The sequence below is a fragment of the Struthio camelus genome, chromosome 2, assembly GCF_040807025.1.
Source record: "Struthio camelus isolate bStrCam1 chromosome 2, bStrCam1.hap1, whole genome shotgun sequence".
Classification (NCBI taxonomy): Eukaryota; Metazoa; Chordata; class Aves; order Struthioniformes; family Struthionidae; genus Struthio; species Struthio camelus.
Genome location: NC_090943.1, coordinates 25,718,016 through 25,735,263, shown reverse-complemented (window position 1 = coordinate 25,735,263; position 17,248 = coordinate 25,718,016). Strand labels below are relative to the sequence as shown.

The following is a 17,248-nucleotide window of genomic DNA, read 5'->3' as shown; positions in this document are numbered from 1 at the left end:
TACAGATACCAGAAAACAATCACTCAAGGATAAGACTGATTTTTAATTTGAATGGGAATAAGAGTGTGATCTCACCATTATACATAGTGACACTAGATGAGAAGCTTAAAGAAAATTTAAGATGACTAAAGTCACATGAAATAAATCTTCCCATAAATGGATACATGAACAGCTCAAGACATGGACCTTGCACTGGAAGCACTTTCACCTCATAGTTGAACATTACCAATAAAATTATGTTGCCTAATATTTTCTGATGGCCCATGAATTACTTTACGTATACTGATAAGAGAACATATCGAAAAATCACTTTAAGAAGGCAGAAAACATGTTCAAACTATTCCAAGCCCAATTTGTTCACCTTTCCCAGGTCATTTTTCTACTTAGCTTGACAGTCTATCTTGAACTGTGTGTCTCTGAAATTTCTCATAATGATATCAGCTTCTAAAATAGTGAATATTTTCTGGCTGGAACAGCCACCATTCTATGTGTATACGCCAACATTGACTTTTAGCTATTTTCTTACATTTTTTAATTGTGTACATGCAATTACTGCAAAATCCCTAAAATCAACAGATACTGAATATTCTTGCCGGATGTCCAGTTTCAAATACTACTCTGTTCTGCTTGCAAGGAGCTTAGTTCTCTCAACTCCTACTGGCTTCAGTGCTAGAATTCAGAGGAGAGAGGTGACAACAAATAACAAAAGGTTGAGCAATGGCTTGTCAAATGCCAATCACTTCAGCAATTTTGAATAGCACTTCCAAAGAGACTCAGGAGTTAAAAGCATTAAAAGCATATTTTTGACTAACTTAATGTTGCCTCATTGTTTTGTTGACAGGAAAAGACTCTGACATTTCTTTGGTATAAAAAGCTTTAGTTATGATGTGTTCCTGAAAGTTCTTTTGCAGAAGATCCTCTCTGTAGTTAATAGCTACCCACAGTAAAATTGATGGCTAGGATTTATTCTCTAAGGAGAGAACGGTGGCATGCTATTTTACATCAAAGCAAACTGCAAAGCAAACTGCATTCTAAAGTTATGCCATTGTAAATGCTTATGGAACTTATTAGAAAAACACAGCTCCATGGGTAGGAAACTGGCCATAACGGTTGTATTGAAAGCTACTACCAGCCTAGGGAGAAGCTATTAGTGAAGTGTCGGGACACAGCAAGCCCCCAGCCCACAGACTGAGGCTGGGGCCAGGGTTGTGGGGGGAGGGGGGGGGCATGCCCAGACAGGGGCAGGGTGGTGGTGGGGCTGGAGCCAGCACCACTGTGGTGTCATAGGGCAAGGACTAATGGCCCCGGGCTGGGCTGAAATGGGGGCTGGGGCTGGGCAGGGTAGGGAGGCCCCAGGGAAGCGGTCAGGGACAGGGAGTGCTGGAGACACCCTCAAGGCCCCCGCAGGAAGTTCTTCAAGGACCAGTAGAAGACCTGATCTTGTTAGACTTTTTCACTAAAGAGCTTGGCACAAAAGCTAAGAGCATGCTAAGGAAATTTGGGAGGTATCATCCATAATGAAGAGCATGCAAATTTCATAAGGAACAGTTAGATCATTGTGAGGATGGGAGAACTGGAAACGGAATGAAAAACAAAAGCTGTCCTGTCCAAAACCTGACCCGAGTATTATAACAGACACAAGCTATGTTTGAGTCACCAATTCGAGTATGATAAGATGAAAAAATAATGGAACAGGCAAAAAATTTTCAGCTGACCTAATCAAGTACTATATCATGCTACAAGTCCTGGTGAGCCCTTTCACACTCCACCTGTAAATGAAGCCCAGCTCTGCCATGGTCGAGGCATCTCACTAGAATGACACGATTCTGTCGTTTCAATTGCCACATGGAGGAAGTGAAGTAGCCAGCATCACATGCAGTCACCTTTTGCTTTTCTGGGCTGAATATTCACAGCTGAATCGGGTGGGAACAACCTTTCTCTTGACTCTAGAAAAAGGTTTAAATTCACCCCTTGGTAGACATAACAAAGCATTTTAGTTGTTCTCCCAATTGTTATATCATGTTCCTTGAGTATTGTGTAAAGTTCTGGTAACCCATGTTTGAAAAAAATGATTTAGATTCACAGGCTACTGTGAGTAGGCTGGCTACTAGATCAGTTATGGAAAGTACAGCTTATCTTCTGAGAGGAGGCTAAGAGAGCTGGAGTTGTCAACCTAGCAAAGTGATAGCTGAGATTTTTATGATTTCTCTTTATTTATTTTCTAAGAGAAAAGCACGAGGGAGAGAAGAACTACTTAAAGAAAAGGGCAATGTTAGAACAAGACTGAATGGTTATAAAGTGGCTGTGAATATATTTAAGTTAGATAATGATGCTGAGAAACCTTATTTTAGATTAGTAAGATGATGGAACAGTCAAATAACAGGACAAAACTCAACTCTTTTTTTAAGTTAGAGCTGTTTACTAGCTGGGTTGCACAACCGGCAGAGGCTCTAGGAGAAGACTCTGCGTCTCAGTAGGTCCACCCAGTCCTACGTCAGTCCTGTGACAAAGGGGCCACTTTGCATAATCATCTCTTGGGGAGCAGCCAGGACAACACTGAGGTGAAAAGGTTTTGTACATCTGCTGCACATATTAAGCAGGGCAATAGTAAGTAGAAATAGGAAAGTAATGTTGTCTTTGTCCATAGCACTGTTAAGGCCACTAAGCGCACTTCTGTGTGCAAACTTTAGACAGAATTTGAAGATACTAAAAGTGGTTCAACAAATCACCGTGAGAAGTCCAGTGGCTAGAAAACAAGACAAATAATGTGAAGCACTTCAATATTGCAGATGAAGAGAAGAATCGATCTCACCTTCCTTTAGACATCTAAAACTAAGGGTCTAATCTAAGCCACTTTTTGGAAACCTTCTTTAGTCCATGGATAGAAATAGACCCTCCAAACATTGATTCATCCTGCCTATCTTAGACACATATCTTAGGCTGATATGAATTGCTCTCTGGGGACCCCGCTCTCTTTCACTGACTGTTGAGGGAACATATATAAGGGGCAAAGATCAAACACCTACCTTTCAGGGGGCTGAAATTAGGCAAGATGAACCCCACCCCAAACACATTAGATGCCCCATCAAGGAGTCATAGAAAAATGGACCGGAACAAAATTGAGAATTCATCTTCAGTCTCTGGTTTTCAAGACAAGGTCAGCTATGCCTGTAATGTTTTTCTAATGCAATTTTAAAAAATCTTCAGTATTGCTGCTTTTACCTCATTCAACATGCTTATTCCAAGGTAATTCCATATTAACCATACTTTATTTTAGATGGCTTTCCCTAACATTTCTGTCATGACAATTTAAGCTCATTAGTTTTTGTCTTATACCCAAAGGCAAACAGGAAACAGTTTGTTACTTTCCTCCCTGCAGTGATCTTTTAAAGGTTTTTAAAGTATTTAAAAATATTTAAAGAATGATATCAGTCTTCTCTTCTACAGGTAAAAAGAAACAAAACAAAAGTGTTCAGTTTTCGCCTGTGCAGACCTCTCTTAATTCTTATTCTCACACCTGTACTCCCACATTCTTTCAAATGGTTCATCCACTTACTGCAGACTGAAGGCAGCTTATTTGGCTTTAAGTTAAAGAGTACCAGAAGAATTTGATTAAGAGCATTGATCAGAATAATCTGGAAAAATATTTCCTTGCTAATGGGCTTCAATATCATTTTGACAGATCCTAGCACAAAATTCCATATTACGGAGCTCTGTCACATCTGTTCAAATATAATCCAAGCTGAGATTTCATCTTTCAGAAAATTTTTGAGGAATCTAGATTATTACACATTCCAGAGTTGCTTTATGTACTTACTGAGGCACAGAAAAATTTTTTAAAGTGGTCTCTGGTTCTATATAATGCCCTGCACATGTCATTTTATTACTGAAGTTAAAAGGAAAAGTTGCACTTCACTGCTCATTCTCTGTCCTAACAAATGTAGATATGAATGGATTTGGGGGGGGGAGGGGGAATTGATTTTCCCAATACAAATTGACTTATTTTAAGATCCTGAGATCAACTAGAAAAATAATTAGGAATATTTCCATTTACAGCAGATACTTCTTTTTCCATCATTTTGATTTATACTCATCCTAGGAGCCTTATAATTCTAGAATACAATAAAGATTTTCATTGATATAAAGAGAAATGGTTTTTAATACTGGAAACCTTCAAAGGTGAAAGTACTTTTAAAAAGCCAGTCTTAAAAACCTCAGGTGCCTTTATCTCTCTCTATTATTTTGACATGAGCTGGACACAAAAGATTGGATGGTATGGTCTGACCAGGGTCAGGCAGTTACACTTCTTTTCTTTCTCCCTACAACTTCTCCAAGATTGAATGATCTTTTATTTTGTTAAAAATAGCCCAATTTTTGTCATGATCTTAGATGCCTGATGATTTCTGCTTCCTCTTCTGCCTCATATTAGTGTGATGTGAATGGTTCCTTTTACTGTGTGAATTTTAGAATCTATTTCAGCACAGCCAACTTTTTCAAGACTGGATCACTTACAGCAGTGTAACAGTTCTTTCAGAATCTATAACCCCCAGATTTCCATTTTTCTCTGCACTCTTTATCAGCCTTCTTCCATGATTCCCCTGCTCTCTGAACAGTCTCATCAGACTAATGTCCAAGCCTCTACACTTTCCACTGTAATGTGCCCTATTAATGCTCAATTCTTTGGTGCTGACTACAAGAAACTATTGAAAAATGACAGAAAAATCTGGTATTTCTAATATTTGTGTTAAAATAATCTCTTAATATATGAATTAATGGTATGTCTTTTGATTTTAATCTCCTCTTTCTCCTGAATTTCATTACTTAGCTTAGAGCAGGGAATATACAGTGCTCTCATCAGATAGACTTGATGAATTGAAGTATAATAATAGTATTTTGAACACTCAAGAGTATTCCTGTATATACCAAAATTATATAATGTTTATTAAAATACATTTCCATAGTTCCAATTCAACATTTTCTGGAAATCTGACATTTTGCTTGTTAGTTTCAATAGTTTCAACTTGAAATGGATTTTTTTTTTCCATTCACCTTTTAAAGAGATGCACAAAGGTTTATTTGAAGTCAGGCAGTTTTGTAATACTAATAAAACATACTAGCATAGCTTTCTTCCGTTTAAGTTGATGAGATTTTTATCAAACAATTCAGCATCAGGTTCCTTCTTTGTTCTCCTTGAATACTGGGTCATTCATTGCTCAGACATTTTTAATTTTTTTAATTGTTTAAAATCCACAGGGAATTCACACTTGATTAAGCAAATCTTAGTAAATGCAACAGCCCAGTGAAAATAACCCCATGTCATTAATTACCTGCTAATTCTAAAAACAGTAAACTAACAATTTGCTATAATGAAAAAAGAATTAAACAATATTTCCCCAAGAATAACTGAGCCACCACCACTCCATAGGACAACACTGCCGATGAAGTGGTTTGATGGAGTAAGCAGCTGCATCAGCTGAATTCATCCCTCCCAACCCACCTCCAGGTCATCTCCTTTCCACCTTCATTGATTGTGGCTCTCATGTGGAGCACCTTCAAGTGATGACCAGTGTGCTCATAGTACCCTGCACTCCCACTGCTTTGCAAGATGAATGCCTTGTTTTAGTTTCTCTCTTGGTCTTATAGCAAACTGCAGAGCAGAATCTCCTTTGAGACTGCCACTTTTTGTGGCAATCTGGGGGGAGAGGAAAAGCAGCTGGAGATTTTCATGCAGGAGCAGGGTTTTACTTCAGCAGAGTCTTCTTTCACAGACATATGGTGCTTTATCTTCTTATCAGCCTTGGGTTACACAGGCTGCATATATTAGTGGCTAAGACTCCTCTATGCATATCTTTAAAATGACCCTCATTTTACTTCAAGACATTCAATTGTTCCTTGTTTTCCCTATTAGCATGCCCCAGTGAACACTGGCATTCATCAGTAGAAATGTCAGACATAACTGAGAATTTCTTCAAAAGCCATTATTAAAAAAAAAAAAAGAGAGAGAGAGATTTTGTGTAGCTTTAGTTTTCTTCAATCTGTCCTTGATTTATGGTACAATTGTCCTTGATTCTTTTGTTTGAGTATTAAATGAATACCTGCTATATGTAAAATGTACAATATTATGTACATGTAGATAGGTACAGATCCTCCCACACATTCCTTAAAAAAGAATTAAAAAACAGTGAATAAATACACTATCCTTTCACACTGAAAATCTCACTGTATGACCAAAAGTGACTTACTGCGTGTATGCAGCATGCATTTTGTTAATTATCTTCCTTCTGGCACCTCTGAAGCAAAAATCAATTTTTCACACGATCATTTTTTTCTCCTTGTAATAAGTAACATTTAATATTTGCTGTTACTGTGATAAAATGTATTTTGAGGTATTTTTATGGAGTACCAAATTAAATGTTTCAATTAGAGCTTCAGTGAGCTGTTCAGCAAAGATTTGAATGAACCCCTGTAGGCCAACTTAAAAAAAGTCTCCAGGCCTATATTTTCATGCACTCTATAAAGATGTGTCAGACTCGCAATTAAAATAATTCATTTTTTTAAATGAGCCGAGAGAGATCACATCTCTTTTGCTCAATTACTCCTATTTCTAGTCCTTTTTCTTCTATATTCCTGTGCCCATGTGACCCTGGAGCAAAAAAGTAATTTGAGACATAGGCAAGGCTGAGATTAGGAGTGGAGTTAGGATTTATAAGCTCCTCACGTCTAGAATAGGAAACAGAAAAGTTCGTTTTGGTTGTTTTTCTGAGTGCTCCTAGCAGGGGAAACCCTTCAACATCCTTCAGCAAAACATCTGTCTAGACTTCCTCTAGTACCTAGCATGCTCAAGGTCATGCCGTAAGATTGTTACACCAAGACTACTGTCTTTTCTTGCTCTATCTCTTTCCTTTGATCTTTAGGCTTGTCATTCTCTCTGCCCTTGGAGCTCTAGCTTCATCTCTTGTTCTTGGGAATTTTCCTAATGACAAGAGCTTTGACAACTAGACAAATTAGAGCTTTGAACATTGCAAATTTTGTGAGAGAATATTCCTTATCCTGTCTTCTTTTAGCAGAGTGATCAGGAAATACTCCCATTGTTTTACTTTGTTTCTTTATCCCCTTTGTTTTCCTGTTGGAGGCTGAAGATTATGCTACATCAGATAGTTCCTGTGAAAGTCCTAATCAATTTGAGATGAACGCAATCACAAAAAGTTTTTTACAAGAGGTGTTTAACATGCTCATAATAAAAATGAAAGAAGCTTGAAACATCAGCATTTTTACTTTTGTGTGCCCCAAACATTTCTTTCATGACTCAGTCCCTTAAGCATTTGGAAACACAAAACTGTTCTTTCAGACAACTTTTCCTTTGGGAAAATTATCCCAGAATAAGAAACATCAGAGATGCAAGAATGAGAAAAATTTTTGTGAAAAGTCTTGTGCAATTTTCCTTGGTTTTATTAGCATTTGGGCAAAACAGACCCTCCAGATGTGAGCTACATCTCTGAGTTTCTCAGTGCAACTAGTTCAGATCTGCTAGCCAGCTATCTGCATCAAGCCCATCATTCTGCTGGGAGGATGCATACTTGGCAGTATGAAAAATGTTGTTCATTTATCAATCCTAAAATGATTAGGGAAAATTTTTGGTAAGACTTTTGAGAACTTTTTTTTAACCTGGCTTACATTAATTGTGCTGTAGACCAGCACTCAGACACACAGAGAGCTCATAGGATTCCACGGGACTTTGGCATATATTCATGCCTAAGTAGGTGCTTCACTGCTGTCGCAATGGATAACAGTGGAATAAGAAAAAGGAGGGAAGAGGCAGAGGGAAAGAACTTTGTGTTCATTCCCTCTCAACTTAAAAAGACACCTTTTAAAGCTAATATGACAAAATCAACGGTATACACAAATTGAATAATCATGAGGTCAATTAAAAAGCTTTGAGAAGACACTCCAGTGACATTGCAGAATAAGAAATGCTTATGAATGAAGTGGAATTCAAGTAAGCTGGTAACTTTCTTAATGGTGTTTGAAGATTCTTACCTCAACGGATTATAAAGCAAAACAGTCAAGAGGAAAAAAAATCATTATAAAAACAAAGCATAAGCTAAATAAAAACAAACACACCCAGAATAAACACCAACATAGTTGTTAGACAAATAACACTCTACCATGTAATATTTTCTGACACTGACTAATGTTTCCTTTTTGCATGGATAGCTCATAGGCACTCTCTAAGAAATTATTCTGTTTAGAGAGAGTCAAGCAGCAAATAAACTTCAATTGAGTTCACTTAGCTCTCAAGAAGAACTGTACCAGAACTAAAAACAAACATTATTTAAATGCCTATTCAGAAAGATGTCTAGTATATGTGTACTGCACTGTTAAATTGGCTACATCATACATAGAATATATATCTTGTTTACCTTGTATGCAAATATTGATGTGCTATTCTAATATACTCATTTAACCTATGCAGTAGAAGATATACCTAAGAAATGATTTTCCACTTTGATGAAAAGTTGGGTCCACTTCCATTCATTTGTGTTCCAGGCAGTAACACTAGTTTTGAGAATGTCTTAGTCATTCTCTATATTTGGCTCTCAACCTTAATACTTCATTAACAAAAGCAAACACGCTATATATGGTATCAACATTACTCCATGTAGATAGAAGAGCTCTAATGTTTTCTAGGAAAGTATTATTTTCATTTGATACTTCCTAAATAAAATGCTGCCTGAAAAATGGCTGAAATCACAATTGATTGTAAATGGATCTAAAAGGGTGCCACGAGGTTAGGAACACCAATAAACTGTGTCAGAACAAACATCACATTGGACATGCTTTCAGGCTCTAATTCTAAAGATATATGTCACTTGACTTATCTCTTCCATTTCAAAGTCTGCACATATCTCGCAGGAAATAATCATTACACAAACTGAATATTGCTGCTAAAAACAATACAGGATTTTGTTTTGCTAATAGCACAATTGGTTCCCAAAACAGGAAATTAGAAAGAGCACCCTTAGGAGTATTTTTGAACTACAGTGAAATGAAATAAAACTCACTTCATAACTATTGACAGAACCTAATAAAATATTTCATACTAAATTGCCTTTGATGCATCTGTACATGAAATTAATTATGCAAATAATATAATATCCTATCTCTATGGATAATTACAAGAGTAATCATACTTGGGGGTGCTTTTTTTAACACAGGTGAGCATTTTCCAAATGTGGTGTCAAAAGCTCAGTGATATTTTGCTTGCATAAAAATGAAAAAGTTAGTAAAATCCAGGATGTAAACTTCTTAATACAAAGACTAACTCACTCAGATCAGGTGATCCTCCTTTCGATGGTCGAGTTTATCACACAGTCATAGAACAGTTGAGGTTGGAAGGGACCTCTGGAGACTGTCTAGTCCAACCTCCCTGCTCAAAGCAGGATAAACTAGAGCAGGTTGCTCAGAGCTAGATTTGGAGTATCTCCAAAGATGGAGACTCCACAGCCTCTCTGGCCAACCTGTTCTGGTGTTCATGCACCATCAGGGTAAAGAAGTTTAAACAGTATTGGACCCAGTATATGGACCCCGGGGGTACATCATGAGTGACTGGCCTCCCACTGAGCTAGACTTGTGCTACTGATCACAACCCTTTGAGTCCAGTAGTTCAGTCAGTTTTCAATCCAACCTGCTGTCCTTTTATTCTAGTCCATACTTCAGTTTATCTATGAGGATGTTACAGCAGACAGTCTTGCTAAAGACAGTCTTGATAAAGCCTTACTGAAGTGAAGATAAACAAAGTCCATTGCTCTCCCTTCACCCACCAAGCCAGTCATCTCCTTGTAGAAGGCTATCAGGTTGGTCAAGTATGATTTCCCTATCAAAAACCCATGCTGACTACCCACAATCGCCTTCTTGTCCTTCCTATGTTTGGAAATGGTTTCCAGGATTATCTATCTGCTCCATTACTTTAGCAGGGATCAAGGTGAAGCTAACTGGCCTGTAGTTCCCTGGATCCTCCTCCTTGCCCATCTTAAAGTTAGGAGTGGCATTTGCTTCTTACCGTATACAGGAACCTCCCACAATAGCCACAGCCTTCCAAAAATTATCAAGAGTGGCCTTGCAATGACCTCAGATAGCTTCCTCAGCACTCATGGGTGCAGCCCATCAGGTCCTAGGGACTTGTGCATGTCCAGTTTACTTAAAGGTGCCCTAACCCGATCCTCCTCCTCTGAGGAATTTCCCTTTTGCCTCAGGAGCCTGGGAATGCTGAAGATAAGTCTTAACCAGTAAAAACTGAGGAGAAAGAGACATTGAGTACCTTCACCTTTCCCATGTCCTTTGTGACCAGGTCCCCCTTCCTGTTCAGCAGTGCACCCACATTTTCCCTAGCCTTCCTTTCACGGCTGATACACCTATAGAAGCCCTTCTTGTTGCCCTTCATGCCCCTCACCAGATTGAACTCAATAGGTGGGCTTTGGCTTTTCTAACCCCATCCCTGCACACTCAGGCAGTGTCTCTATACTCCTCCTCAATGATCTAACCCTGCTTTCACCTTTGTACACTTCCTTTTTATGTTTCAGCTTAGTCAGGAGTTCCTTATTTAAACTTGCAGCCCCTCTGCTATCCTTGCTTGACTTTCTGCTCATTAGGATGGACCATTCTTGAGCTTGGATGGTCTATCCCTGTCTATCAGCAATAGAGCAAACCAGCTCCTAACTTAGGCATAAGAAGCCCTCTGTAGATGGTGTCCCAAGCACACCCTCTCATGCAGGACACAGCTTGCCTCTGAGCAGCTCAGATCATGTAGGACAGCAAATACCAGCTCAGTTTTACTGGGAAGACCATCTTACCTCTCTTATTCCAGCTACTCCAATTCAAACATAAATGTCCTCAGTGTCCTGCCATTCCAGACACCGTCCGTGCAGTTTCCTGAGTTTCATGCACTCATTTAAATGGCACACAAAATAGGGACGAATAGGGTATGCATCTAATGAAATGCACCTCTCACAATCGTGGAAGTTCTGTTTTTTGCATACCCCCACCTGCTGTCTTTGTTTATTGTCATCCCTTGCTGTGTTATGTGTAATTCGGATTGCATGCTCCTTGAGGTAAGGAGCTGTCAGTTTTTATTTGTCTGTACAATACCCTACGCACCTATAGCACTATAGAAGTAATTAATAATAACATTTTATGACCGAGTACATTGTTACCAATCATCACACATTGCGTGCACTTGTGTATGAGGAGAAAAGCTTTTCTAATACAAGTGGAATACTATGCCCTGTTTCTGGAAACATGACCTCTTAATATATTCTCCATGTAAATGCGAAGAATAGCTGAAGAACAGTTCATGCATCCAAAAGCTTATCTGTTTTTCCTAACTTCATATTTAAAAAGATTGCTATTTCCTACAAAACTTACACCTCTGTTTATGTCCTGAGACCATCACAGCTAAAACCATTCTCCTAATACAAAGATACTATTGTTATCAGTGTGGCACATAACAGAGGTTATCACATATAACTCTTTAAAAAACATGTCAGGAGGAATGCAGTCAGAGGTATCATTTAATTTACATGCAGCTATATATTTTACTGTAAACATTTGATGTATGCAGATGGGAACCAAAAACAGGAAACCTAAATCCCTCTTCTGCTGTAGATGAAACTAATTCCCCACAGTAATTAACAAAGCTTTTCACATACTATGGCAGAAGAACAAGGTCACCATATCCTCTAAGGAGTTTAAAGAAGTTACTTTTTTGTATGTGTTTTATAAACAGAAGATATTGAGTTATTCTGGTAGCTGGGAAACTTGTACACCTACACTTCAAAATTCTGGGGAATTGGAAGTTGCTACTCTGAAAAATTGTGTATCATGAAATGTCTCTCTCTATCTACTTTTGCAGACAATAACTATAAATACACACTAGCCTAGAGAAAATGAACAGGGTTTAAGAATTCTGGAACAATTACAAATATGTTAAAGAAATTTCTAAGCCAAGAATCTGATTTGCCACTTCTTAGAAAGGAGTTCATGGGATGGAGATTTCCCCATCAAGACAAAAGCTGAGAACTGACAAAACCTTTCAGAAATACTGTACAGAATTAAAAAGAGGAAGCTCACTGAACTAAAAGCACTCCAGAGTTCTCTAGCTGTGCAGTAAACTGCTCAGATGGAGGCTGGATTTTCCCAGAGAACCTGGCCAAAATTCCAAAAATACAAAGAAAGGCCTGCAAGTACACATTGACTTTATTTTGTGCAGACCTACATATTTCTTGTGCTTTCAGATTTTAAAAAAAGTGTTTGCAGAATCACTACACAAAGCTTTACTATAAGAAATTGTGCACTACACATCTTACAAATATGACACATCGCTGAAGAGTTAAATATATAAAAAAGGATCATTGAAATGTTTACATTGCAACTGAGGAAATTGTCTTTGCCAAATCCAGGGAAAGTATTCAGTTTAAACAACATTTTAAGCTAATTTTGCAGCTTTTTTGTGCATGGTTTATGAGCAGACAATGTTTACTTTTATAAATTTTTTAATCATGTGAAATTTCACAGTGTAGTTTGTGCAAATATTTTTTTGAGCTGCATGTTCACTATTTACTGACAGAGTTTGCTAATGATGACACATGATGTTGTTTCCTTGATTGGATCGTCTAGGTCTGGCACAACGGTGCCATCACCTATTTGGACCCATTTGTAACACATAAAAATGAGTAACATTGACCTTTATGAAGTACTTCAACTTCTGCAAAGGAATGAAGATTACTTTCTACAGGAGTCCCATGTACTGCTTGTACACCACTAAAGGGAGATTTATATGTGCTCCTTCACATGGGCTGAATTTTACACTAAATTAATTTTATCAACTCATAACATTAATTTTATTTCTTGTTCAAATGAAATTTAATGTCTCTCTGTGGCACAGAGTGTAGCAAATGTAGTCACACAGGCTGTACTCTATTATGTTTTGTTTTGGGCATGAACATTTTTGCGTTTTAGCTACCCAGCAACTGCTTGCAAACCTCTAACAACACACATTATATATTGCTTGTCAGTCTTCAGCTGAACAAAATTGTATCAAAAAGCTGAGATGAAACAGACAGTATCATCTTCACCAGAATACTTTTTATATTTCTGTGCAATTTCTAACTTATTTTTGTTCTTGTTAAGTTGATCGCTATACATGTTCCTAGCCTGAAACGTAAAAGAGAAACGGCAACAGACCTCTGTGCAAGTTGCAGTCTTCCAGGAGAACCTTACGATAAACAGCTATCCTGTTATGCAGAGCAAGCATCTCTCCTCTCCTCTCCTCTCCTCTCCTCTCCTCTCCTCTCCTCTCCTCTCCTCTGCCTGTGACCTTTCAGTAAACACAATTTCGTATATTGCAGGACTCACTCAAATTTTTATTTCTGTAAGAGCCAAAATCTGACATGTCCACCTTTTTACAGTCTTGATTGTTACAATTTGACATGCTATTTTCAAATTGAAAGGTTTATAGAAAGGTTCATATTTCAAAAAAATGATTTAGTCTTATCATATGCAGCAACTTTCAGCATCTTTCATACAGGAATTGTCTTATGCACTGACTGTAAGCTAGAGACACAAGCTGATGTTTTATTGATGTTTCACAAAGGAAACGCAGTTCAAAAGTGAGAAGTAATATAGAGCAGGTGGCTCTAAGGCCAGAGCACAAATTGCATGAATGCTGAAGAAACATGAGAAGGTAGGTATTATAAAAACGCCTGCTTATCAATTGAGGTATTCTTATGACTTGTTCCTGAAAGAATGGAAAAAAACCAACGTCCTCTGAGCAAAAGCTGAACTGAAGTAGCATGTACAATATAAATTTCAGATGTAGTCCACACACAGGAAAATTAAAGTAAGCAAAATCTTTTCGCCGAAGGAGACAGAAGCTGAAAAGGGTCAATGTTATTTACATCTGTTTCCTAACAGTAATCTCTTCTGCTAAACCAACTAGAGCCATCTCTGGGCAAAAACAAGGTAGATGTTCAACAGTACATAGCAAAGCTCATAAACAAGTTAGGACAGGAAGTGAATACTGTAGTCAAAGAAACTAAAGTAAAGTGAAACATTTGTACAAAGACCATCCATGTATATTAACTAAATGAACCCAGGAATATTCTCTGGCACTGAAACCAACTGGCATGAACCAGCCCATACTCATCCTGTTAACTAACTTGGTCTCTAAAACAGACACATCCTTGTCCCCTCCTCGTGATAACTGCCAAAATATGCTCACAAACTGTACGGGAAAATGCAAGCTGGCCTGGGCCCAAATTTGTGCCAGGAATCATTTTAAAATTTAATATTAGAGATGATTGTGTATGAGAGACGATTGTGTTCCAGTGCCCATGGGTGTTTCCTGACGCTATTTATTTTACTGATACAGACACAGCCAAAATGTCTGTTTTATATTTCTCAGAGCTTCAGCACAAATGAGACGTCAGTCTTTTAGATTTGACGGTATATATAGATGAGATAACTGGATACCGGCTTTCACGCTTTTCAGATTTGTATTTCCAAGAATATTCCAATAAACAGAGAGATTTCTGAGTAGAGAATTTAAGCGTATTAATAATAGATTTGGGTTTTTTTTGATGTCCACCACAGAATCTTTAGAAATAGTCCACAGACCCCAAAAGTCTGCATGTCACAAGCTGAAAACCACCGCTTCAGAATATTCTAACTTTAGTATATGGGCTAACAAGAAGGAAATAAGGTATATCTTTTATGATGGAAGATTAACTGGAAAACTACTGCACATGTTCTATCTATTTGACTTTTGGTTGCCTGGACTAGTATTAGTTATCAAAGTCAAAACTTAATGATGCTGTTTTGCATGCTGTGTTGTATTATAGAAAATATAATGGCATTGGATCAAAAAAATGGCAAGGAAAAGTTCTCTTTGCTGTCAGATGCAAAATGAACATAAGAATGAAAGGGTGCCAGACAGCAAAAGTCTTTTGTTTAAAGACACGGGAGGACATAATTTCCTTATTGTAACCATAGCTATTATCTCCTTCTATACTGAACAAATTTGCATGCAGCAGCAGTTAGATTTTATTTATTTATTTCTAAATCAGGTTTCAGATCTTTAATAGAAGCTAAGTTTAGCCTTTTTCAAAATCTGCTCACAAAATGGAACATTTCAGGGCTGTCTGTTTGAAAGGCAAAAAAAAAAAAGGCAGGCAGAGATTATACCCAACTTTTTATGAAGGCCTGAAGCAGAAGATCAAGATCCAGCCATATGCAAAGTCTCTTTATTGATGTTTGCATAGCTAGTACAAATTCAGTGTTGTTTAATTGTATGTTTCTCACTAATATGAGGCTGGAACTCAGTGCCTTTGCACTCTGACTCTGTTAAAGAGTTAAAGAGATTTGGATTCACAGGGGAACTTAATTTCAAAGCTCAGTGCCCTGATGCAGTGTAATTAACAGCCCTAAATTAACCACTTTGCTTCCCCTTTACAGTTTAGGCAGATGATCCGTGGAGCAGGGAAGCACTTATACAGGCCAGTAAGAGATGCAAGGCAGAAAGACAGGACCCAGACACATTTTCCAGCATGTTTTGACTTCGCATTTGTAACACAAAACAGGGAAAGCTTATCCTCAAATAATGAAGAGAGAGCGAGCAGGGGAACAGTGATCAATGGGAAATGAGGCAGCTGGGATCAAAACTATTCTCTAAATCAGAGTGAGTGAGGATTTTGATCCCAAGTCTTCAGAAAGGCACCTATCACCATGTTATGCTGGAAAAATTCTTCTGCTTCCTTAAGTTTCTATTAGAAAGAAATGATTAAGGCACCTAGCTCAGGGAAGAGGACAGAATGGTGAATCTATTAAAACACAAAACAAATGTACTGCAAGATTCGGTTCCCTCTTTCACAATGGGCAGAAAGCCACCTTTTGGCAGGAGACAGCAGTGCAGATGTCCTGCCATCCCACGCCACCTGGGGGTCCAGAACCCACAGCACAGCACACGAGATGGGCAAAGACTGCCATTCGATGGTGTAGCCTCATTGCTGCACCACTAGGGACAGAGGGCAGACAAATACAGAGTGGCAAAACATGAAAGGCACAACATTCTGGGGTACTTTTGCACTAATCTCAAATAGCAGCTTTTCACCCCATTGCAATGGGACACAGAGTAAAAACATCTGAGCTTATGGAGATGAACACAGCTCACCACCTGTGTCTGCTTCATGCTGCAAACCTCTCTGAAAGAAATACATATGTGTGGAGAAAGTCATTCTCTGTACAGATCCCAGAAGTCTTTGGCTCCATCTGGGTTACTACCTCTCAGAGTCGATTATCTCCATCACTGTAGCCTCAGGAGGCTTCATAATGGTGATTTTATGGAAAAAAAGAGGTAGGATACAGGCTGCCTTTGCTACATGTCACCTAATAATGGAGCACACAGTGTCCTCTGTATTGTACAGCATGTTTTGGTGTTCGGCCTCACACTGGCAACATCACACATCTCAGACCAGTAATGCACTCAGATTAGTTGTAACAAAACCTTGCACAACATATCTGCATGGCTGCCTTGAGTGCAGTTACTGAATCCAGAACATCAGTGTCTTTGCTGTAGCTGTCAAATGAGTGCAGTGCCACATTTCATTACACAGTAGCAGGATACTCTGATTAACAATCCATATACAAAGCATTTGCTGACTTTTTTATTTCTTCTTCTATCTGCACCAATACCCTTCTCCAATATTCAGTATTACACAAGTTGTCAGATGCCCAGGTGTACATCTGAAGGGTCAAGTTCTGAGAGATTCTGAAATATTAGCCTCTTGCTTTGCAAACACATTTACTCCACAAGTGTATCTGAATATAAGGATTTGTATTAGATGTTCATTCACTTTCTAAATAGCTATGGTGAGACAAAATGTTACTGACCCCCACAGATCTCACACCAGCCAATCTTCCACTAATGGTTACTGCCTTCACGGCCAAAGCAGAAAAGGATCTGCGCACTCTCTGGCCACGATGCTGCAGACTCTCATGGCTTTGGGCAAACTTTCTCCTTCAGCAGTTTAAAACAAACCCTGGAACTTGTGCTGGAAACTGATAAGCCCTTCAACTTCAATATCCTTTGCTGTTTGGTAAATGAATGTGTGCCTTAAGAAAGGTAAATCACTCTATTCCAAGCCAGCTACATGAATAAACATGTGTGAAGTAATTTGCAGCCACTTGAGAGAAGTGG

The 17,248-nt window shown here is 38.3% G+C and overlaps 1 protein-coding gene across 2 annotated transcripts in view; it reads right to left on the bottom strand.

Moving 5' to 3' along the window:
* The window catches only part of ZNF804B (zinc finger protein 804B), a 324,788-nt gene that overhangs the window by 79,290 nt on the left and 228,250 nt on the right, over positions 1–17,248 (bottom strand). The window lies entirely within an intron of this gene.